The sequence below is a fragment of the Ovis aries genome, chromosome 12, assembly GCF_016772045.2.
Source record: "Ovis aries strain OAR_USU_Benz2616 breed Rambouillet chromosome 12, ARS-UI_Ramb_v3.0, whole genome shotgun sequence".
In the NCBI taxonomy this organism is placed as follows: Eukaryota; Metazoa; Chordata; class Mammalia; order Artiodactyla; family Bovidae; genus Ovis; species Ovis aries.
The window spans coordinates 12,030,607-12,055,489 of NC_056065.1; the positions used below are offsets into that span (position 1 = coordinate 12,030,607).

A 24,883-nucleotide genomic window follows, 5' to 3' on the forward strand; every position below is an offset into this window, starting at 1 on the left:
AACACACACACACACACACACACACACGCATTCCCACCTTGCCTCCTGTCCATTCTCCCCAGTTACTTGTCACCATATCTATACTGTTCTCCTACCACGCACACCGACATCAGGGCGTTTGCAATTGTTGTTCTTTTGTCCTAGATTTCTTGTTCTCCAGAAAGCTAGAAGACCGGCTCACTCATCTCCAGGCTGTTGGACTCATGTCACTTTTCCCTGAGGCCTTCCATCCTCTTTCCATCATAACCACTCCATGTGTCCCCAGCATCCTGCTCTGCTTTATTCCTCCCCCCAGCACTTTCCCCACCTGACATATGATTCATCCGCTTATTTTGTTTATTGTTTCTTGCTTCACTGGAAAGCCAGTGCTGTGAAGGTAAGAATTTTTGTCTGATACTTACCTTATTTTCTCACAACTCCAATCACCACGCCTCTCCTAGACACTCGGGAAATATTTGTTGAATCAATCAATAAATAAATGTATAAAATATTATAATATGTTCATATTCAAATAACATAAAATAATTTACCATCTATCATATATTTATCAAAAATAATGCCCATTCAAAACACTGAATATATGTATGTATTTTATTTATCAGTTGGTCTTTCTGAGTATCCTAAGTTTTTTTCAGGTTATTTTGTTTCTCTAAGAGCCTCAGTGGGCAGCAAGTTCTTTATTAACTGCTCTGTGCACATAGGTGAAGTTGCTCTAGTGGAAAAGCTTATACATTAGGAGTCATTTTAGATGCTAGGAGAACCTGACTCAATTTGTATCTTCAACTCTAAATATATCATTAAATATATCATTTTGGGAGATAGTACCATGACTTTTTAAAACACTATTTTCTAAATTATTTTTAACAAGTATGGGTACCTGTAGAGATTTCAATTGTAAGCTAAATGCAGAATAATTCAGGTCAAAGCTTTAGTCAATATTATCAAATTATAAATGCTCTGGTCTTACAAATATGTGTAGTGCATGACTACATAGCCAAGTGTAAATTGATTCTTCTTATATATGTATAAGATCAAGGATATAATTTAGCAATCTTCAAAACCTAGGATGGTAGCAGTGAATTATGGACATCATAAAAATTAGATGTGTAATCTGGCCATGTGCTCCATTTTTTCAAAGCTTATATGAAGAACTGTGTAAACACTGCTGTTGTTTACTGAGCTCTCCTACAGATGACTTATTTTATCTCTGTAGATTCCTCTTCAAAGCCAGAGAAAATATGAGAAAAAAAAAAAAAGAAAATGAAAAACCAAACCCATATGTTTTATTTCAAAGGTGAATTCTTTTACTATATTTAAAAGACATTTATTTATTTATTTCATACTATCTCTTTTCTTTAACCTTCAGTTCAGTTGTTAATTTGGTGCTATATTATTTGAAAAATATAAATTTAAATTTGAGTTGTTAGACATGATTGGTTAAACAATTGGGAATATTGAGAACTGAGTAAATGTTTATGGACTGGTTTATTTATCATTACAAAGCTCGCATTATAGAATATGTTTGCATGTGTATTTATATAGTATAAGTAATGTTCTGTGATGTTAGGAAGGTTCCTTAGCGAGATATATTTAATAGAGTGAATGCAGGTGACCAAACCCTAATTCAGAAGGGATTGTACTTGTGGGAATGCTGTTCTCTGGCAGATGAGGGGCTCGTAATGGAATCCTTGATGTTATCAGACTCACACAGTCTAAAAGCTGGGTTTGGAATATGTAAACAGATTTGGAAGAGGGATGGGGCTGGATGATTCCCTAGAGATCTCCCTGAACAGGATTGGGAAGGCCTCCGGGACCTGGCCCATAACAAGCAGAGGTAAAGCTAGACATGGTGGGCTGCACTCCGCAACAAAGCCTTGATGAGTATAGGCAAGTGGCGGTCCTGACTTCAGCATGGGGGTTGGCACATGCCTCCATTCAGGGTCAAGGGCGCATGTCTGGTGCTGAAGAAAGGGTCAGCAAAGCCTGAACCATTTGTGCTAAAGCATTTTCAAGTGTGGATGGACAGGCATCATTCCTTAGCATTCCTTACTCAAAAGAAAATGAGGGCTATTGAGCCCTCCTCAGACAGAAACACACATTTCTGCGTGGCATCATCTGGAGAGCCCAGGTGAGATAGTGCTGTCCCGTGACAACGTGCAGAGCAGCATCTTGGAGCTGCTCCCAGAGCAACATCCTTGGGACTCTAGGGAGTTGTCTGAATAGGTGGCCTTTGCCAGTGTTTGGGATCCTCTGAGGGAAACGTAGCAACAGCCGGGAGTTGATGTTGGGTTGATGTCGTTCACATGACCCTGCATGTCCTCGTAGGTCGGTCAGGCCTAAGGAGACTCGCGTGACATTAAAATCACACTGACACTTCCGCCTCATGGGATTACACACAAGAATTAGATGGCTGGCCACATCTGGCATATGAGTTGCTCAACAAAAGTTCACTGAATGGATGAATATTTAAGTATAATAGGAATGCTCCAGACAGACCTCACTTCTTTAGAATGCGGGTTTCTGTCCTAAGGGGCTCAGTCTGAACTGAGCTCTGAGACTGGTTCCGTGGTCTTGGAGGAGTCACCTCTCCACTCCATGCTGAATTTTCCTCAGGGAATTATTAAGTGGAGGTTTTGTGATGACCCTGCTGGATGATCATTTTGCCTGGCACGGAACAGCAGGAAAGGCTGGCATCATGCCCTCTTCCTATTTTTTCTTTAGCCCCTTCGTGCTCATTCTCTCAAATCCACAAGCACGGTGACTCTATTTCCTTTCCTTCAAGTACATTATCAGTGATTTTATATTAATATATTCATACTATTCATATTTCCTATCCTTTAAAAATAGTTTTATTGAGATATAATTTACATACTATGAAATTCACGTTGTAAATGTGTGATCCAATATTTTAGTAAACTTACAGAATTGTTCAACCTTGATCAAAATCGAGTTTTAAAGCATTTCCATTTCTCCCAGAAGTCCCCTTGTGCTTGTTTGCAGTTAATTCCTGTTTTCACTCTGCAGTGTACACTTTTTTTTTTTTAATTTTTATTTTTTTAAAATTTTAAAATCTTTAAATCTTACATGCATTCCCAAACATGAACCTCCCTCCCACCTCCCTCCCCATAACATCTTTCTGGGTCATCCCCATGCACCAGCCCCAAGCATGCTGCATCCTGCGTCAGACATAGACTGGCGATTCAATTCACATGATAGTATACATGTTAGAATGTCATTCTCCCAAATCATCCCACCCTCTCCCTCTCCCTCTGAGTCCAAAAGTCCGTTATACACATCTGTGTCTCTTTCCCTGTCTTGCATACAGGGTCGTCATTGCCATCTTCCTAAAGTCCATATATATGTGTTAGTATACTGTATTGGTGTTTTTCTTTCTGGCTTACTTCACTCTGTATAATCGGCTCCAGTTTCATCCATCTCATCAGAACTGATTCAAATGAATTCTTTTTAACGGCTGAGTAATACTCCATTGTGTATATGTACCACAGCTTTCTTATCCATTCATCTGCTGATGGACATCTAGGTTGTTTCCATGTCCTGGCTATTATAAACAGTGCTGCGATGAACATTGGGGTACATGTGTCTCTTTCAATTCTGGTTTTCTCGGTGTGTATGCCCAGCAGTGGGATTGCTGGGTCATAAGGTAGTTCTATTTGCAATTTTTTAAGGAATCTCCACACTGTTTTCCATAGTGGCTGTACTAGTTTGCATTCCCACCAACAGTGTAGGAGGGTTCCCTTTTCTCCACACCCTCGCCAGCATTTATTGCTTGCAGATTTTTGGATCGCAGCCATTCTGACTGGTGTGAAGTGGTACCTCATTGTGGTTTTGATTTGCATTTCTCTAATAATGAGTGATGTTGAGCATCTTTTCATGTGTTTGTTAGCCATCCGTATGTCTTCTTTGGAGAAATGTCTATTTAGTTCTTTGGCCCATTTTTTGATTGGGTCGTTTATTTTTCTGGAGTTGAGCTGCAGAAGTTGCTTGTATATTTTTGAAATTAGTTGTTTGTCAGTTGCTTCATTTGCTATTATTTTCTCCCATTCAGAAGGCTGTCTTTTCACCTTGCTTATATTTTCCTTTGTTGTGCAGAAGCTTTTAATTTTAATTAGATCCCATTTGTTTATTTTTGCTTTTATTTCCAGAATTCTGGGAGGTGGATCATAGAGGATCCTGCTGTGATTTATGTCTGAGAGTGTTTTGCCTATGTTCTCCTCTAGGAGTTTTATAGTTTCTGATCTTACATTTAGATCTTTAATCCATTTTGAGTTTATTTTTGTGTGCGGTGTTAGAAAGTGATCTAGTTTCATTCTTTTACAAGTGGTTGACCAGTTTTCCCAGCACCACTTGTTAAAGAGATTGTCTTTACTCCATTGTATATTCTTGCCTCCTTTGTCAAAGATAAGGTGTCCATATGTGTGTGGATTTATCTCTGGGCTTTCTATTACACTTAAGCACATATATAGCATCCTTCACAGATAATTGCATTTATTTTTGGTCTTAATAAAGTTTCAGCTATTAAAGAAGAGATATTGGGAGAATAAGTTATTATTAACCAAAGAAGCTGAAATCAGGTAGCACAGTCAGTACTTAAACACTTTTTAAGTGTTCCTGTAGCGCTACAGCTATAAGTATCTGAAGTCTGTTTTATTCTGATGAAATCTGACAGGTGCCTTTAACTCTCTGCCTCTCTGCCTAAGATCGTATTCTAAGGCACATGTGATGCTGGGGAAGAAGCAACCTACCTAGTAAGAATACCACAGGGGGTGCTGAGACAGCATCGTTGCTCTGGGTTTATCCCTGTCTTTGCTATTTAGTGCCTTTGTGATAGTGGATAAACTGTTTGATGACACTGGACTTGTTTCCTCTTTAATAAAGTGGGGAATAATATTTATTTTTCTTTGATGGCTGCATATGCAAGAGACATGGGTTCAATCCTTGGGTCGGGAAGATCCCCTGGAGTAGGAAACGGCAACCCACTCCAGTATTCTTGCCTGAGAAATTCCACAGAGAGCGGAGCCTGGCAGGCTACAGTTCATGGGGTCACAAAAAAGTCAGATACAACTTTGCCACTAAACCACAACAGCAACACATAGGTTAGTTTTCTCCTTGTCATCATTAACAAGGTTAAGACAACGCTGTCTTCAGAGAACTCCTTTTTACCAAAGGTCTAAAGCTGAGTTGATAAATAAATAAGGTAAAGTATTTTTCATCTGCTTAAACTCTAAGGCTCATTAGATACATGGGTCGAAAATAATTAGTATCCATCTGAGTTACATTTTTGCATCAGCTGAATGACTAAAACCTTAATATTAGTAGTGCGTGTAGAGAATTTATCGAAATTTTAACATCATTCTACTTTTAAGTCCCAGAGATCTAATGTTTGACTCTCCCTGATGAAATGTGCCGAGAACTTTCATCTTTCCACTTGAGAAAGAATGTTAGGTTGCTCGTGGCACTCAGCAGGCAGCCTCCTACACAATGATACTGCAGTTTTCCTCTCTGTCAAGGTTAAAAGCTTAATGCCAGCTTGTCTTGTAGGGTAGAAGCAAACGATTTAAATTGTCTTTAAGTGGAAAGAAGTAGAAAGAAGAATTTATGAAATTCTTCAAATTCCACTTCTCAAACATCTTTGCTGTCAGCTTCCTCTGCTTTTGAAAGGAACCATTGTTGGTAAAGCTATCTGAGCTCTGTATCCCTGAGCGCTCTTCTTGGGCATGACAGAGAAAAGACTGCTTCTTTGCAGCAATACACTGCACAGCTTGACAGAATTGAACAGTAAAGATTTCCGATTCTATGTAAGCATTATTTCCTGTTAGGATGCCATATTTAGTGGGTCAGCTGTCTTGGTATTGTTTGCAAACGATATGCCCATTCAAAAGAGCTGAATTTAAACGTATGTGGAGACGTCAGTAAGCATTTCTCAAATACAGGTTTATCACAACCACAGGCTCCATTGTTTTCTGTTAAAACCAAATCAGAGATGATAACTGATGATAAATAACTTAATTCTACCTCTTGTTTGTCCACTGTATTGGTCAGAGAAACTCGCATCTTTTCCCTTTCCAGGGTTTCATCTGTTATCAAATGTATCTATTTATCTATTCTCTTCTTATTCTCTTATTCTCTATTCTCTTACTATTCTCTATTATTTGCATATTTTATCTTGACATTGAATTGGTTTTTATTGTTCTAAAAACTTTTCATTTTTAAGTACACTATAAATGGTTTTCCATCACACTGAAAAATCAAACCTCCGTATCCTGGCTTACACAGTCTTGTGTGATCTAACACTGACCTAATTTTCTGACCTCAAGTTGAGCCATTCTTTCCAACAGTTAAACTCTAACCTCAATCACATTTTTTTTTTTTTTTTTTTTTGCCTGCCCTTCCTGCTTGAAAAGCCTGAGCACTAGCAGCTTTCTCTTTCTGGAATGTTTATCACTCTAATCATTCTATCGCTACTGCTGCAGGTTCAGTTTCCCAGGAAACAGACTCTGCAGTAGAAATTAGAATATGAGAACTTTATTAGGGCATGCTCTTGGGGTCAACATTGTGCAAGGGAGGGAAGCAAGTGTGCAGGCAGAGAAAGGGGGATGCATCACAGCCTTATTAAGTCCACAGCTGATCCCAACAGGACTTAAGGCTGGGTTGGCCCCTCACAATTGTCCGGGTTTGAGTTGAGGGGCCAGGCCTTCACTCTTCATCATTACTGGGAGTTATTGAAGGAAACCCCTTCATGGATCACAGCCTTGTCACGGTGAAGGGGCTTGCATATCTCAATGAAGCGATGAGCCATGCTGTGCAGGGCCACCCAAGACGGATGGGTCATAGTGGAGAGTTCTGACAAAATGTCATTGGAGGAGAGAATGGAAAACCACTTCAGCATTCTTGCCTGGAGAACTCCATGGACAGTATGAAAAGGCAAAAATCAATGGACATGAATTTGAGCAAATTCCGAGAGATAGTGGAGGACAGAGGAGCCTGGTGTGCTGCAGTCCATGAGCGTGCAAAGGGTCAGACATGACTTAGCTACTGAAAAACAACAAATTGAAGGAAAACTGCAATCAATTGAACTTGGCAGTGCCAAACCTGAAGAGGTTAGCTGTGTTCCGCCAACGGGAGCTGGGGAGAGACCTTTGTAGATGAAAGACCAAAGCAAAGTGAGAAAATTATTGATTGGCTACAGCTCAGTCCTAGCTGCCTATCTGTGGTTGGTTGTCCTTAGGTTTTAGTTTTGGAACCTTGAGACATTACAGGCTTGGATTTTGGTTTGCTTTCTTAGACTGCCACCACATTAGAGCCGCCTCTGTCTGATGGTCAACTTGTTTAATTTCATGCAACTGGACACTCCCAGGTGCCAACACTCCCAGCAGCTGGGGAATACCCACCAGTGCTTGAGGAATACCTGTCAGTGCTGGGAGAATACCGTGTCAGTGCTGAAGGAATACTCATCGGTGCTCAAGGAATACCTGGCAGTGCATGGGAACTCTGGGTAGTCCACCACTGGGTACAGACCAGCTGCCTCCTTCTGATTATTCAGATCTCAGCCTGAATGTCCACCCATCTAGAGGGGCTTTCTTGGTCCCTGTGGCAGACAACCCAGGGCAACCCCCGTGAGTCATTCTTGATTCATCCTCCCGGAGTGTGGGTGTCATTTGTGATTTGCTTCTCATGATGGAACATGGCTCAGAGGATGGGATGTCACACCCACAGTTAACGTTATGTCGTACATGGTTCTATCCTGACAGATGGAACCGAGAGAGATTCTCACTGCCTTGCTGTGAGCTGTCTGTGGAGATGGTCTCCACAGGTAGATGGTGGACCTGGGGCTGCTTCCAGCTGATAACCAGTAAGAAGCAGGTCTCCCAGTGGGATAACCCTGAGAAAAGGAGTTTTGCCAGCTCACCTAGTGAGCTTGGAGCCGGGCCAGACCTCCAGAAAGAAGACAGCCTGGCCACCACGTTGACTGCAACCTTGTGAGACCTGCGAGAGGACCCCAAAATCTGTCTCATGGAGACTGAGATAATAAGTAGATGTTGTTTAAAGTCACTAAATTTGAGGCAGTAGAAACCCCAAACAACCATGCTGTCTAAAGTCTACACTGAGTTATTCCCCATCGTATCTCTCTGTCGTACTTAAGCTGTGTGATATTTCATGATCTTCATGTTATCCATTTTCCATCACCAGAATGGAAGTGACCTGGAGAGAATTTCTTGTTTGTCTCCTAGTTTTGTTTCCAGTGCGTAGAGTAGGGTTGAGGGACATGTCTTTGCACACTTGTGGAAAGACACATGGCCGTTCTCCTTCCTAATTCTCTCTGCCCTCACTCCTTTCCCGGGAATTCATTTCTGTTACCACCTTCCAGTTCCAGTTGTATTCAATCATGCATACACATATGCAAATATGTAACATTAAAGCACTCTAATGTGATTTTACTTTATGTTTCATTCTTTGGCTTGCTGTTTCCAGTTAGCATTTCAGAAATAGCTCCATTATCATTTCCCATTAGTTTAATTCTCTTTTAATTACTGCATAGGATCACATAGTATGCCTCCCTGATGGCTCAGTTGGTAAAGTATCAGCCTGCAATACAGAGGACACATGGGTTTGATCCCTGGGTCGGGAAGATGCCCTGATGAAGGAAATGGCAATTCCTTCCAGTATTGTTACTGGAAAATCCCATGGGCAGAGGAGCCTGGGGGGCAAAGTCCATGGGATTGAGAGAGTAGGACGCAACTTAGTGACTAAACCACCACCCATCACATAGTGTAGATGCGTTGCCGTTTAATTAATGTTTCCTTGGTAACATTTAGGTTTTTCCATTTTTAAACAATATCACCGTTATTTAAGTCATACAATTTCTTCTTTACATACGCTTTCATGTAGATTTGTTCATGTAAATATATTGTGTATAATGGACCCTAAAAATGGAATTGCTAGAATATAAGTGGTTATGTTAGATTTCTACCAGTTTTTCTTATGTGAGCTGTTTCAATAATTTCTTAGGAGATCATGTTACCCCCTGGTCTTCCTCACTCCTCCATCCCGCAGACTTTTAGGGTGTCACTATTGTGTCTCTGCAGTCCATGGGGTCGCTGAGAGTCGGACACGGCTGAGCGACTTCTCTTTCACTTTGACGCATTGGAGAAGAAAATGGCAACCCACTCCAGTATTCTTGCCTGGAGAATCCCACGGACAGAGGAGCCCGTTGCGCTGCCATCTATGGGGTCTCACAGAGTTGGACACGACTGAAGCAACTTAGCAGCAGCAGCAGCAGCAGCAGCAGCAGCATGTCTCTGATAACGCAACAAAGAACCTTAAACCTTTCAGTGTTTCCTTATAGTCTAAGAAATAAAATCTCATCTTCATAGTTGGGCATTCACAGCTGCTTTTGTATTTTCTTAAACTTCTAGCCTCATGCAGAACTATCTGCCTCCCATGCTTTATTAATGAGTTTACGGGGAGATCCGTTCTCCAAGCATTTCTGGCAATCTGTCTTCTGTGTGTCTCTCTTACTTCTTCCCTCCCCCAAAAGGCTAACCTCTGCCTGCCCCTGACCTTTCATGTAGCTTCAATGCTGTCTTTTCTAATTAAATATTTCCTGAGTTTCCTAGTCATTAACAGTGCTTTTATATTGTAGAGGTTTTTTTTAATAGTTCACAAATACTTTATGTATTTTGACATCCTTTAATTCTTAAAAAATTCTTTAATTTTTATATTCTTTAATTCTGGTAATAGTACAAGCTTTGCAGATGAGCAGACTGAAGTTAGAGAATTCAAATGATGGACCTGCTGCTTTTTAAGGGGCGGAACTGTGGTGCAGAGACTTCTGATCCCAAGGCCAGTGCACAGACTGCTATGCCTTGGCTGTCTTTCTTCCAAGTCTCTGCTGTGCTGCTTCTGGGCTAGTCTAGTCTTTGCTGCTTATTCACAAATGTAAAATGAGGTACATTTTGCATTTTCCTTTGTTATCATGTACTCCCTTCTAGAGCATAAGTTCCTTAAAGTCAGGAACTTCACTTAATTTAATTTTGAAAAAAATTCCCACCACTTCTTATTATCTCAGCAATGTTTAGTCAGTGAGCAGAGATGAAGGAATCAGTTACATATCCATCACATTCAATAGGGGAAAGCAAGCCGTATTTGGACAGAGAAAAGCCTAGTTAAGCCTGGCCAAGATAACCTCTTCTTTGTGGTCTGTGCTTGGGTTTGCATCTTACCAGCATCTAAGATGAGCTGCCCTCCCTGTGCAGGGTCTGTGTACACGTGGTTGGTCCCCAAGCACCCAAGCACATGACTCAGCCAGTATTTTCACAAACCAGCTTACAAAAGGTGTATATAGCACATTTTCTAAATACCACCTGATTGTTAGTCATCAGTCTAAGGAACTGAGCAGAGATTTTAGCTACTTTGAGTCACTTAGACTTTGAGTCACCTCCAGCAGACTGAAAGTCAAATTTGCTCTCCCTCCCAGGACCAAAGGCTTTCCTGGGGCCAGGTCAGGGCAAGGCCGCTCCTACAGCATCACATGAGAACAAGCAACTCTAGTTTATAGAGAAATCTGTAAAGCCACCACGCAGGCTCAGAGACTAACCCTCGGACCCAAGTGGAAACTGAAGATGCTCACATAAATCATGGGTTGGCCAAAAAGTTTGGGTGTTTCAGCACCATTTTATGGAAAAACCCAAATGAACTTTCTGGCCAACCCAATATTTTAAACATTGATTTTCTTCATTCTTTTAAGAATTCTTGACATATATCATTAGTAATTCTTGACATATATCATTAATTCCCCCTGAGAACCATAATATCAAAGATTATTCATCTTGATAAGAAAACTGATTCTCAGTGAAATCAAGATGAAGTCGTGAATTCATTACTGCTTATAATTAGGCCAGCATCTTTTCCATTTTTCCAGCCCCCAGTGGTCTGCCTGACAACTGGATAAAAGAAGTTGTTGGAGGTTATAACCAGGTCTGAAAGGTTGGGGCACATTAAAAATATGTGAACAGGCCTCGCATTTTTCCTCAGTAGAAATATACAATTCTAAGCCTTCCTCATATTTTAGTTTGTTGTTAAATTACATAAGGGCTTCCCTGGGTGGCTTAGATGATAAAGAATTTGCCCGCAATGTGGAAGACCTGGGTTCCACCCCTGGGTTGGGAAGATCCCCTAGAGAAGAAAATGGCAACCCACTCCAGTATTCTTACCTGGAGAATTCCATGGACAGAGGAGCCTGGAGGGCTGCAGTCCATGGGGTTGCAAAGAGTAGAACACAACTGAGTGACTAACCCACACAAATTACACAAGTAATGTTCGTGAAAAATGGATATATTTCCAACAGCACTGAAGAATATAAACAGTGGAAGCCTCCATTGTCCCCGTGCTATTATTTCCATGAGTAGGAACTGTTAGCATTTTGGGTTATATATTTCCAGATGTGGGAGAGCAAGAGTGTATAAGATATATTCTCACTAGTGCACTATTCAGCAAGCTTTTATTTTCTTTCCAGAATATATCACACATCCCTTCCATGTTAATACATAACTTCCATCTTCCAGTTCCCTCTGGCTAGAGGCTGACTTTTACACAACTTCCTCTACAAGGTGGGCCTTGTTTATATTCATGTATTTGCTTGTCCAACCATCTGGGAAGGATTGTAGTCAGAAGTGAGGCAGTACGGATGGCAGGGTCTGTATTACTCTGCGACTCTAGGCAAGGTAAGGGGAGGTGGGAGGTGATGAGGGCTTCTTGTCCTTTGACCCCATCTTGTTTGAGTGCAAAATGATCTTTCCCTGCAACAGAAGGATCACTCAATATTTGAGAGGAAGCTGTAAAACAAAATAGAACATTTTTCTTTTTAATTATTAATTACTGAGTCATACCATCCTCTGGATACTTCTCTGGAGATTTGGAAGAAAAAGTCTTTAGCTTGTCAATTGCATTTTCATTTCATAGCATTGACTCAGGCTTTCTAATGGCCTGTGTATTTTTAAGCAGGCTATTTTTAGAACAGTTTTAGATTCATGACAAAAATAAGAAAGTGCAGAGATTTTCCCTATGCATCCTGTGTTCTCACACGCATACCCTTGTCTGTTATCCATGTCTGGCATCAGAGTGGTGTGTTTGTTAAATCTCTGGACTTAAACTGATGCAGTATTTTCACCCAAAGTCCATAGTTAACATGAGAGTTCACTCCTGGTGATGTGCAGGCTATGGGTTTGGAAATATTTAATGATACAAATGGGCTTCCCAGGTGGCACAAGTGGTAAAGAACTCGCCTGCCAACACAAAGATTTAAGAGATGCAAGTTTAATCCCTGGGTCGGGACGATCCCCTGGAGGAGGGCATGGCAACCCAGTCTAGTATTCTTGCATGGCGAATCCCATGGACAGAGGAGCCTACCAGGCTACAGTCCATAGGGTTGCCAAGAGTTGACACAACTGAGCAGCTGAGCATGCACGTGTGCACACACACACGTATCATTCTAGTATCATTAGAGTAGTTTCACTGCCCTAAAAATCTTTTGTACTCCTTCTATTCATCTCTCTCTCCCTCCAGTCTCAGGCAGCTACCAATCATTTTAAGGTTTTCATAGCTGAATAATATTACTTTTGCCAGATGTAGCATGGTTTATCCATTTGCCTCCTGGAGGACCACTTGTTTGCTTCCAAGTTTTGGTAGTTATGAGTCAAGAAGCCGTAAACAGGCATGTGCAGGTTTTTTGTGTGGACATAAGCTTTGAACTTCTTTGGGTAAAGACCAAGGAATGCTATTGCTGGATCCTAGAGTCTCTTGGACTGCAAGGAGATCCAACCAGTCCATTCTAAGGGAGATCAGTCCTGGGTGTTCTTTGGAAGGAATGATGCTAAAGCTAAAACTCCAGTACTTTGGCCACCTCATGTGAAGAGTTGACTCATTGGAAAAGACTCTGATGCTGGGAGGGGTTGGGGGCGGGAGGAGAAGGGGACGACCGAGGATGAGATGGCTGGATGGCATTGCCGACTCAATGGATGTTGAGTCTGAGTGAACTCCGGGAGTTGGTGATGGACAGGGAGGCCTGGCGTGCTGCGATTCATGGGGTCGCAAAGAGTTGGACAGGACTGAGCGACTGAACTGAACTGAATTGATGATAAGAATAGTTTTATAAGAAACTAAGGAACTGCCTTCTCAAGTGTCTGTACCATTCTGCATCCTCACCAGAGAGGAATGAGCTTTCTTGCTTCCCCACATGCTCATCAGCACTTGCTGTGGTCAGTGTTCTGGATTTGGGCTATTTTAATGGGCATGTCATGGGATCTTGTTTTAATATGTGTTTCCTTGATGATGTATGATGTGGAGTACCTTTCCGTATGTTTATTTGCCATTTATTTATCCTCTTTTGTGAGGTGTCTGGTAAAGTATGGGCCATTTTGTAAGAGGATTGTTTGTTTTCTTATTGTTGAGTTTTAATAGGTTTTTGGGTGTATTTTGGACAATAATTCTTTTTTTGACAATAATTCTTTATAATTACATCTTTTAGAAGTATTTACTCCTAGTCTATGACTTGTCTTTTCATTTTTGACAAAATTTTGGGCAGAAGAGAAAATTTTAATTTTAACAAAGTCCAGCTTGTCAATTATTTCTTTCATGATTTGTGCTTTTTGTGTTGTATCTAAAATGCTGTACACAATATCTATCTAGATTTTTCTCCTCTGTTATCTTCTAGGACTTTATAGTTTTGCATTTTACACTGAAGTTTGTGATCCTTTTTGAGTTCAGTTTGTGAAGGATGTAAGGTCTGTGTCTAGAGTTATTTATTTATTTGTGTGTGGATGTCTAGTTGTTGCAGCACCATTTGTTGGAAAGACTATCTTTGCTCCATTGTATTGCTTTGCCCCTTGTCAAATATCGGTTGAATGCACTTATGGGCCCATTACTGGGCTTTGCATTCCATCCTCTTGATCTGTTTGTCTGTTCTTTTGCCAGTACCACACTGTCTTGATTACTGTAGCTTTACAGTAATTCTTAAACTTCGGTAGTTCTCCTCTATATCAGTCCCTGAAAACTTTGCAATTTGTAATTAGATTACATCTATTTTTTCCAACATAGAGAATATTTTTTCCTGCTACTTATTTTGCTGTTATTTTTGAAAATACAGCTCAAATAAAAGTCAAAAAACAGAAATTGTGTTGAAGATCACTTTCTCTAGCAGTTGTGAGTTACTGCGTCAGCACTGATGAACAATCTCACCTCATTCCCTTTATTTCCTTGATTCAAGAAATTTTCATGAATTTTGTCTTTAAGGACAACAAAATTTTTATAGTGGATTCTTCATTAAAGGACATATTTGGGGGTGATCATTTTGAATTTAAAAAGTATTTGGGGAAGGAGGTGGGAGGGGGTTCATGTTTGGGAACGCATGTACACCCGTGGTGGATTCATGTCAATGTATGGCAAAACCAATACAGTACTGTAAAGTAAAATAAGTAAAAATAAAAATTAAAAAAGTATTTTATTGACATATACTTGATTTACTATATATATATTCTTTTTCATATTCTTTTCCATTATGTTACATTATAGGATACTGAATTTAGTTCCCTGTGCTATATAGTAGGACCTTGTTGTTTATCCATCCTATATGTAATAGTTTATGTCTGCTAATCCCAAACTCCCAATCCATCCTTCCTACATACCCCTGCCCCCTTGGCAATGACAAATCTGTTCTCTAAGTTTGTGAGTCTGTTTCTTTTTAGCAGATAGATTCATTTGTGCCATATTTTAGATTCCACATGTAAGTCATCAGTTCAGTTCAGTTCAGTCGCTCAGTCGTGTCTGACTCTTTGCAACCCCATGAATTGCAGCACGCCAGGCCTCCCTGTCCATCACCAACTCCCGGAGTTCACTCAGACTCATGCCCATTGAGTCGGTGATGCCATCCAGCCATCTCATCCTTGGTCGTCCCCTTCTCCTCCTGCCTCCAATCCCTCCCAGCATCAGAGTCTTTTCCAGTGAGTCAACTCTTCGCATGAGGTGGCCAAAGTACTGGAGCTTCAGCTTTAGCATCATTCCTTCCAAAGAAATCCCAGGGCTGATCTCCTTCAGAATGGACTGGTTGGATCTCCTTGCAGTCCAAGGGACTCTCAAGAGTCTTCTCCAACACTACAGTTCAAAAGCATCAATTCTTCAGCACTCAGCCTTCTTCACAGTCCAACTCTCGCATCCATACATGACCACAGGAAAAACCATAGCCTTGACTAGCCCGACCTTAGTCGGCAAAGTAACGTCTCTGCTTTTGAATATACTGTCTAGGTTGGTCATAACTTTTCTTCCAAGGAGGAAGCATCTTTTAATTTCATGGCTGCAGTCACCATCTGCAGTGATTTTTGGAGCCCAAAAAATAAAGTCTGACACTGTTTCTACTGTTTCCCCATCTATTTCCCATGAAGTGATGGGACCGGATGCCATGATCTTTGTTTTCTGAATGTTGAGCTTTAAGCCAACTTTTTCGCTCTCTTCTTTCACTTTCATCAACAGGCTCTTTAGCTCCTCTTCACTTTCTGCCATAAGGGTGGTGTCATCTGCATATCTGAGGTTATTGATATTTCTCCCGGCAATCTTGATTCCAGTTTGTGTTTCTTCCAGTCCAGCGTTTCTCATGATGTACTCTGCATATAAGTTAAATTAGCAGGGTGACAATATACAGCCTTGACGTACTCCTTTTCCTATTTGGAACCAGTCTGCTGTTCCATGTCCAGTTCTAACTGTTGCTTCCTGACCTGCATACAGGTTTCTCAAGAGGCAGGTTAGGTGGTCCGGTACTCCCATCTCTTTCAGAATTTTCCACAGTTTATTGTGATCTACACATATCATATGGTATTTTTCTTTGTCTCTCTGACTTACTTCACTTAGTATGATGTTTCTAGATCCACCCGTGTTGCTGCAAATGGCATTATTTAATTCTTTTTATGACTGAGTATTAATACATTGTATGTGTATTACTTTTAACTTTTTATGTCAAATAGTAGTTATAGGAATAATATTTGGAGAAATCCTATCCACATTTACCAACTTATTTGTTTATTCCTATCAAAAGCATAGAGTTAAAATGTTATGATACACTGCCATAGTAAACACTCAAAAAAATGTTTCCCTTCATTTTTAGGGCAGGGTTGAGGAATGGGTATATAATATTTGCATGACTTTGCAATCCAGCACTTACAATTGAAGACTGATATTGTAGATGTATTTCCAGTTTGCCCAATATTCAAACAACATAAGACACACAATTTTATGTGTGTGGAATTAGGAGATTATGTTCTTTCCTTTTTCATCCTTATCTATACATGACAGAATTTCCCCTTTCTCAAAATTTGAACTATTGGGTGTTTTTCTGTTCTGTGTAATCTTTCTCAAATTAAACACTTAAAGCTTTAAAATGGTTATACACATTGGACATTCAATTTTGAATATTTGTCTCCAATTTTTTTAACCTACCAAATGACAGTTTAATATTAGCTAAATGGCTTACATGTCAAATCTGTCACCATCTTACATTTTTTTGTTTTATCAGCTGTGATTAGCAGAAAATTTGTGAGTGTTGTGACCATTCATTACTGCAAACAAATAATGTTATGACATGTATTGTATTTCTACTCGTATTTTAAAGTAACTTCTCAGTATTCAAAATGCATCGATTTCTTCTCTGTGTAATACAGCACCTTCTCCTTCTTCCACAAAACACCTGGAATAGGATGGAAGTCTTGGGCTTCATGTGGATTTTCAAGATGTGAAAGAAACCATCTCAAAAGATAAAGTATGGATTGGTAGAACCATATATTCATTCCCTCATTAAGCATTTATTGGGCCATTATTCAGTGTTCAGAATTTCTGTTTAAAGCACCTAAAGATAACAATTCAGTTTGATAGGACTTCATAAATGTACTTTATAATTTAGATTTAGGTTTCCACGGTTTTTATCAATTTAGTCACATACAAGTGGGGCTGTTTGATCATATTCTATTTCCTGGCTTCAACATTTCAAGCCTCTCCAGGGCAGAAATGAAAGATTATGAGTATGCTACATTTCTATAGCTCTTTCATTTTTTTCCCCAACCCTAGCTTACTTTCATGTCTGCAATAAAAATTTTGATCCAGGTCAGATTTATGTGAACATTATTTTTTTTTTTCAGATTTACCTACCCCGTGACTGAATTTTGCAATGAATCCTTATCAGGTTGTTATACACCATTGCAACTGGGCACCTTAAAATTAGATGGAAAGAACAGTTACCAGAGAGTTAACAATATGTTACCAGAGAATGTGCCGACTGGATAAAAAGTAGGTTCTACCTTGTTTCATTTTTTTTTTTTCTGAGCATAGAAGCCACTTTAAAAGTTTGCAAGTCTTTAAAACATTAGCTCCAGATGTTTTAAATGTGCTAAGGTGAGCAAGCGCAGTGAAAAACATCAAGCACCGTGTGAAGGCGATTCTGATGTACTATTACATTAAAGAAAGTAGATGGAAGTTCGAGAGCATACTGGCAAGAAACCCCAAAAGCCAAGTTTTCTACCGACTGGTTCTGAAAGGCTGGATAAGTCATGATCTTCCTTGCGTCTCAAGATGCCTACAGACTTTGGATCAAAATTTGTTATCAATTAGTGTTACCACTCTGAATTGACATAATTTTGACCGACATCAAAAGAACGTCGTGTTTTATTTAGTTCATCCAAAATAGATAAATGGGCAACGTCTATAATACATTGCGGACTGAAAATAGTTTGTAGACTTCCCATGACTATCTTGGAAGGTGGCATGTTTAGTGATTAAAATATCTAGGTTGCTTGGGTTCAAATCAATCAGCCATTTACTAGTGGAACGACCCTGGAAAAGCTTCCTTATTTCTCTCTGCATTTATCTCTTCCTCATTTTGGAATGAAGAATCCCAAAGCTCATAGTTTTATTATAAAAGATTAAAAATTTTGTGCATGTAACATATATGGAATTTCTGAATACAGTAAGCACATAATAAATGTTTGTTATTTTATCCATATTATTATTAGCATCATTATTGTTATTTTAGAGTCCATTTGGTGTAAACCCTGGAGTCCAGGGTTCTGGATTGAAAACCACTGGTCTAACCTCATAAACTCATTAAGTTGAATTTTAATTTAGAGAGATAAAAATTAGTCAAGCAAGCCTTTATAAAAAATATTCTCTTTGTTTATTTTAAAAGTTATGAACTATCAAGTATTATGTTGTATGGTCTCAATAGCTAATTAGGAATAGTTTACCCCTTTGTGTTTTGACTATCTACAATGAGTTGACAGAGATTCGTTAGTATATGACTCTTGCTACTGCTACTGCTGTTAAGTCGCTTCAGTCGTATCTGACTCTGTGCGACCCCATAGATGGCAGCCCACCAGGCTCCGCCGTCCCTGGGATTCTCCAGGAAAGAACACTGGAGTGGGTTGCCATTTCCTTCTCCATTGCTGAAAAGTGAAAGTGAAGTTGCTTTACTTGTTGACAAATACACAGGAGAGTTTTCCATCCAAGGGTGTCCACAAGCTGAAAAACAGGTCATTCTTTGGGGTTGACTTTATTTTAATATGGAAATCACTTTTCTTTTTAAATTCCAGCAGGGTTTTATTCCCTTCCTCCTCTCCTTCCTCCCTTTTATACTGAAACAATAAGGTTTAAGTTTTCTCTGCTACAGCCTGGGTATGCCACATTCAGACTGTATATCCAAATGTATAAAAGGGTAGAAAGTTTTATTAATGATTTGTAGTCATACATACTGTATCAAAGACTCGGGGTAAAAATTTATGTATAAAAGAGCTCATAGTTGAATATATATACCATATTATGATGAATGAAGACATACTAAATTTCTTTTCCATCTCTTCTAAAATATAGACTGCATTGTGTGATGATATACTCCCACAAAATACCATTCTAGTAACACACACTTTTGGTTTATTATTTCACTTGGGCAGCTTGATTTTGCCTGGGCAGTTCTCTGTTAAAAGTAGAACAATTTGTACCTAGTGAGGCATCTTATTGAATACTGCTTGAAAAACTCTTCTTTCTATAGTAATTTGCACAAAAAAAACACATAAATTTAAACAGATGCTGGTCTAGTTTTATTACATTTAGTTCCGAGCTATGTAGACATATTACCTGGGTCCTTTTGGCACCACATAATATGACACCACCCTTATGGCAGAAAGTGAAGAGGGACTAAAAAGCTTCTTGATGAAAGTGAAAGAGGAGAGTGAAAAGGTTGGCTTAAAGCTCAACATTCAGAAAACGAAGATCATGGCATCTGGTCCCATCACTTCATGAGAAATAGATGGGGAAATAGTAGAAACAGTGTCAGACTTTATTTTTTGGGGCTCCAAAATCACTGCAGATGGTGACTGCAGCCATGGAATTAAAAGATGCTTACTCCTTGGAAGGAAAATTATGACCAACCTAGATAGCATATTGAAAAGCAGAGACATTACTTTGCCAACAAAGGTCCATCTAGTCAAGGGTATGGTTTTTCCAGTGGTCATGTGTGGATGTGAGAGTTGGCCTGTGAAGAAGGCTGAGTGCCGAAGAATTGATGCTTTTGAACTGTAGTGTTGGAGAAGACTCTTGAGAGTCCCTTGGACTACAAGGAGATCCAACCAGTCCATCCTAAAGGAGATCCAACCAGTCCATTCTAAAGGAGATCAGCCCTGGGTGTTCTTTTGGAAGGAATGATGCTAAAGCTGAAACTCCAGTACTTTGGCCACCTCATGTGAAGAGTTGACTCATTGGAAAAGACTCTGATGCTGGGACGGATTGGGGGCAGGAGGAGAAGAGTACGACAGAGGATGAGATGGCTGGATGGCATCACTGACTTGATGGACGTGAGTCTGAGTGAACTCCGGGAGATGGTGATGGCCAGGGAGGCCTGGCGTGCTGCAATTCATGGGGTCACAAAGAGTCAGACACGACTGAGCGACTGAACTGAATAATATATCACTGATACAAGAAAAAGTTTGTATGTGAACAGCATTACTGTACTTTTTATTTAAATGTATAGATTTACCTTAGAGCCATGCTGTCACTTCTGTTTGTTATAATATTTTCCCTTAAAGAACATTGGCATAATATGTCTCCTTAAGATCCTGTAGAAATGTTGGACTTTAATACTTTATATTATAATTATACTCTGATATTTCCTTCCAATAATAAAACAACCCTAGTTTCTCATAAGGAATAACACATTTGCAGAACCTCATATGAATTCTAATTTTTAAACTGGAAACTCTGTGGTACTAGGAATGTTAGCAGAACTATTTTCATTCCTATTCGCTTTAAAAGAAACAGTCTAAATGAGATTTTAAACTTTCTTTTTTAAAGTCTGTCTTATTTTCCTGTTCCACATTTATAAAAAAATTTTAGCTCTTTTATATCATTAACAAGAAAAGATACCAAACATAAGCATGAAAAATAGACTATTTAATAGTTACCAGTTGAAATATACTTAATTTTAATAGGACATAATTAAATTCTCAAGTATGTGTGATACAGTTTGGTGTATAATGATAGATTCATTTGGAAAACCTAGAACATTACTTTTTTTCTTTTGTAGTAATGATTTTATTCATTTGCAATTAGTTTCAATTAAAGTTAAAAATATAATTCATATCATAAGGCAAGTGGCTAATTTCTATAGATTACTTTAGAGGTTTTGTATTAAATTTGTTTAATATAGATCTGAGACTCATTTATTGGGTTCTGATTATTGAATATGATAGTTTGTTCATGAAATGGTCATTTTATGTCATGTCTAGCCATATTCATATATATGTAACTTTTTAAATAATCAAATAATGTAGGATAAACTTATATAGAAGCATCTACATAATAATTCAATAAATCTAATTCTCACAATTTTATTGCTATAATTGAATTTTTCACTCAATCTTTCTATCCATGTCCTAGGCAAGATCACAGAGGTCACTAATAGTCCATATTTGTTTTTAAACAAAACTTGAAAATATATAATGACATAGGAATTTATCAACTTATAATATTAACAAAAATTATATTAATAACTATTTGCATCTAGCTAAAATAGTTAAATGCTCATCCTGTTAGGAAGATAAGGCAGTCAAAATGTGACTCTAATGTGTTTTAAAGATGATGAAGTGATACTGCCACAGTCAACTTCTGAAATAAAACTACTAGTTTATATTTTAATATAGGAAGTTTCTTATGTACAAACCAACTTTCAGGGATTCAAATGTGCCCCTGTATGCCAGCTGTTGTGCTACTGTACTTTTCAAGGTACTGTACTGTAAATTAAAGATATTTTCTTCATTTTTTTGTTTGTTAGTTTTTTATGTATTATTTGTGTGAAAAGTATTATAAGCCGGTTACAGTACAGGACTATATAGCCAGTTGTGTTAGTTTTATACTTAGGCTAGCTTTTTGGACTTAAAAACAAGCTGGACTTACAAACACATTCTCTTGACAGAACTTACTCATATGCAGGGAACTTAACTGTATTGGATTATGTGTTTTTACTATCGTTGCCATTCTTACTCTTCTCACCATTTCAGTTCAGTTCAGTCGCTCAGTTGTGTCCGACTCTTTGTGACCCCATGAATTGCAGCACGCCAGGCCTCCCTGTCCATCACCAACTCCCGGAGTTGACTCAGACTCACGTCCATCAAGTCAGTGATGCCATCCAGCCATCTCATCCTCTGTCGTACTCTTCTCCTCCTGCCCCCAATCCCTCCCAGCATCAGAGTCTTTTCCAATGAATCAACTCTTCACATGAGGTGGCCAAAGTACTGGAGTTTCAGCTTTAGCATCATTCCTTCCAAAGAACACCCAGGGCTGATCTCCTTTAGAATGGACTGGTTGGATCTCCTTGCAGTCCAAGGGACTCTCAAGAGTCTTCTCCAACACCACAGTTCAAACGCATCAATACTTTGGCACTCAGTTTTCTTCACAGTCCAACTCTCACATCCATACATGACCACTGGAAAAACCATACCCTTGACTAGATGGACCTTAGTTGGCAAAATAATGTCTCTGCCTTTGAATATGCTATCTAGGTTGGTCATAACTTTTCTTCCAAGGAGTAAACGGCTTTTAATTCCATGGCTGCAGTCACCATCTGCAGTGATTTTGGAGCCCAGAAAAATAAAGTGACACTGTTTCTACTGTTTCCCCATCTATTTCTCATGAAGTGATGGGACCAGATGCCATGATCTTCGTTTTCTGAATGTTGAGCTTTAAGCCACCTTTTTCACTCTCCTCTTTCACTTTCATCAAGAGGCTTTTTAGTTCCTCTTCACTTTCTGCCTTAAGGGTGGTGTCATCTGCATATCTGAGGTTACTGATATCTCTCCCAGCAATCTTGATTCCAGCTTGTGTTTTTTCCAGTCCAGCATTTCTCATGATGTACTCTGCATATAAGTTAAATAAGCAGGGTGACAATATATAGCCTTGACTTACTGCTTTTCCTGTTTGGGACCAGTCTGTTGTTTCATGTCCAGTTCTAACTGTTGCTTCCTGACCTGCAAACAGATTTCTCAAGAGGCAGGTCAGGTGGTCTGGTATTCCCATCTCTTTCAGATTTTTCCACAGTTTATTGTGATCCCACACAGTCAAAGGCTTTGGCATAGTCAATGAAGCAGAAATAGATGTTTTTCTGGAACTCTCTTGCTTTTTCCATGATCCAGCGGATGTTGGCAATTTCATCTCTGGTTCCTCTGCCTTTTCTAAAACCAGCTTGAATATTAGGGAGTTCATGGTTCACGTATTGCTGAAGTCTGGCTTGGAGAATTGTGAGCATTACTTTACTAGCATGTGAGATGAGTGCAATTGTGTGGTAGTTTGAGCATTCTTTTGCATTGCCTTTCTTTGGAATTGGAATGAAAAGTGACCTTTTCCAGTCCTGTGGCCACTGCTGAGTTTTCCAAATTTGCTGGCATATTGAGTGCAGCACTTTCACAGCATCATCTTTTAGGATTTGAAGTAGCTCAACTGGAATGCCATCACCTCCACTAGCTTTGTTCTTAGTGATGCTTTCTAAGGCCCACTTGACTTCACATTCCAGGATGTCTGGCTCTAGATGAGTGATCACACCATTGTTCACCATTTAAGCATCAGCAAGTCTCTTATATACACTGAGTTAAGTATACAGTAGTCAGAAATATCCCTCCTTTTATTGGCAAAGAGCAAGTACTTTAAAGAAAAAAGCACTTAGGGAGTTTTATAATCTTATTTTTAAATATCAACTGCTCAACTTTTGATGACTCAGAACAGGGCTTAAACCCAGTGAGAGAGAACTGTAGATGAGTAGAGACAACACAAAAGCAGACTGTCTCACATGAGAAATCTTTCCCAATAACAAGCTTAGCCAATGACTTCAAGAAGACATACAATCACGAGGCACAGGTGAAGCGGGGAGGGAATCGGCCCTTCAGTGCAGTTACTCAGGTCACTTCTTGCCAGGCAGGATGTGCTCTGGCTCAGGTTATGCAGAGAGCCTCTGTGTGATATTTGTGTCTGCACAAATGACACAAAAGAGGGCCATTTTGCTGTGACACATTGTCATTTCATTTCCAGGTGGTTGTATAGCTTATGTGACATTTTCCAGGAAGCCGTGCACTATAAATGTGTAGATTCCAGATTTGTTTCGTACAAACAGTTGTAGACAAATGAAGTATATTCTGCTAAAACATTTTCATAGATGAGGACCCTCTTGAGAGGAAGATGATTAGTGTGTATACCAGGAGACCTGTTGTCTGCTTGACTGTAAGGAGATTTGGTAAATTAGCTTCTTTGTTTCCAAGGGTGTCTCCCCATCTCCCTCCTGCCACAACAGAGATTGTGGACTGTAGACATTCTGCTTAATGATTTTCTTCCCAGGAGCCATTCTTGAAGAAGACAGGGTGAGGGGGGAGTTCATCCACAGGGCAGAAAAGAGATTGGAGGAAAATGCATGTAGTTTACCGGTTGCTGGGTCTTTGGAAAGAATTTCAATCTTTGCTATAATCTTCTCAGCTGAGTCCAGGGAGAAGGCATGACTCTGGAAATACTGTGTAAGTTTGGAGCTATTTCAGAGCTGAATATACTCTCTGAGATATCTCCATGACTTCACATGTCTCAGGGCACAGCTTAACAGGATGGCTAATGTCTTGGAATATAGGAGTTGTGATTGTCAGTGGTTCAGTGCAGTACCTTGTGGGCCAGCCTGAGTCATAGCAGTGCTATGGAGTTTTGCACATCCAGGCCAGGCATGTTGTGGGAAGATTTATAAATTTACCTTGTTTACAAGAAAGGCATGGAGATAAAAGTGCTTCACCACTGGAAGAAGGGATATATGGAGTGTGGACCCATCACTGAATGTCATGGAGGATCACAGAAATGAACAGCAGATGTGATAGAGAAGATGATACCTAGACAAGGCAGGATCAGCTGGGCTCAGGGGAGGCCAGAGATGGTGCACGCCATTACACGGGCAAGCTGCCCTAGATTCAGTTCCAGGAAAACATGTAAGGCCACTGGAAATCATATAACTTTGGGGAGGGAAGGAAAAAGAAGGGGCGGTGGAGAGAAATAGAAATAGGACTTGATTTGATTTAATTTTACATTGTAAAGGACTGTATTACTGTAAATTGGCAAGATAAATTCTTCTGATGGGAAAACACGTTGTAAGCCAAATTCCACTCAGACATAGAACAATAAATATTACATATATATTTTAAATATTGAATTCATGACAGTGGAATTTCCAACATGCTCTATTACTTTTGTGCTGTGTGCTTAGTCACTCAGTTATGTCCAACTCTTTGTGACCGCATGGACTGTATCCCGCCAGGCTCCTCTG

The 24,883-nt window shown here is 39.5% G+C and overlaps 1 long non-coding RNA gene across 1 annotated transcript in view; it reads left to right on the plus strand.

Annotated features, from left to right (window-relative positions):
- The window catches only part of LOC121820761 (uncharacterized), a 65,835-nt gene that overhangs the window by 34,293 nt on the left and 6,659 nt on the right, over positions 1–24,883 (plus strand). Inside the window, exons 4-5 of the long non-coding RNA XR_006061444.2 lie at positions 16,722–16,819; positions 17,196–17,343. This is a non-coding gene — a long non-coding RNA (uncharacterized LOC121820761). The remainder of the gene's footprint in view (positions 1–16,721; positions 16,820–17,195; positions 17,344–24,883) is intronic.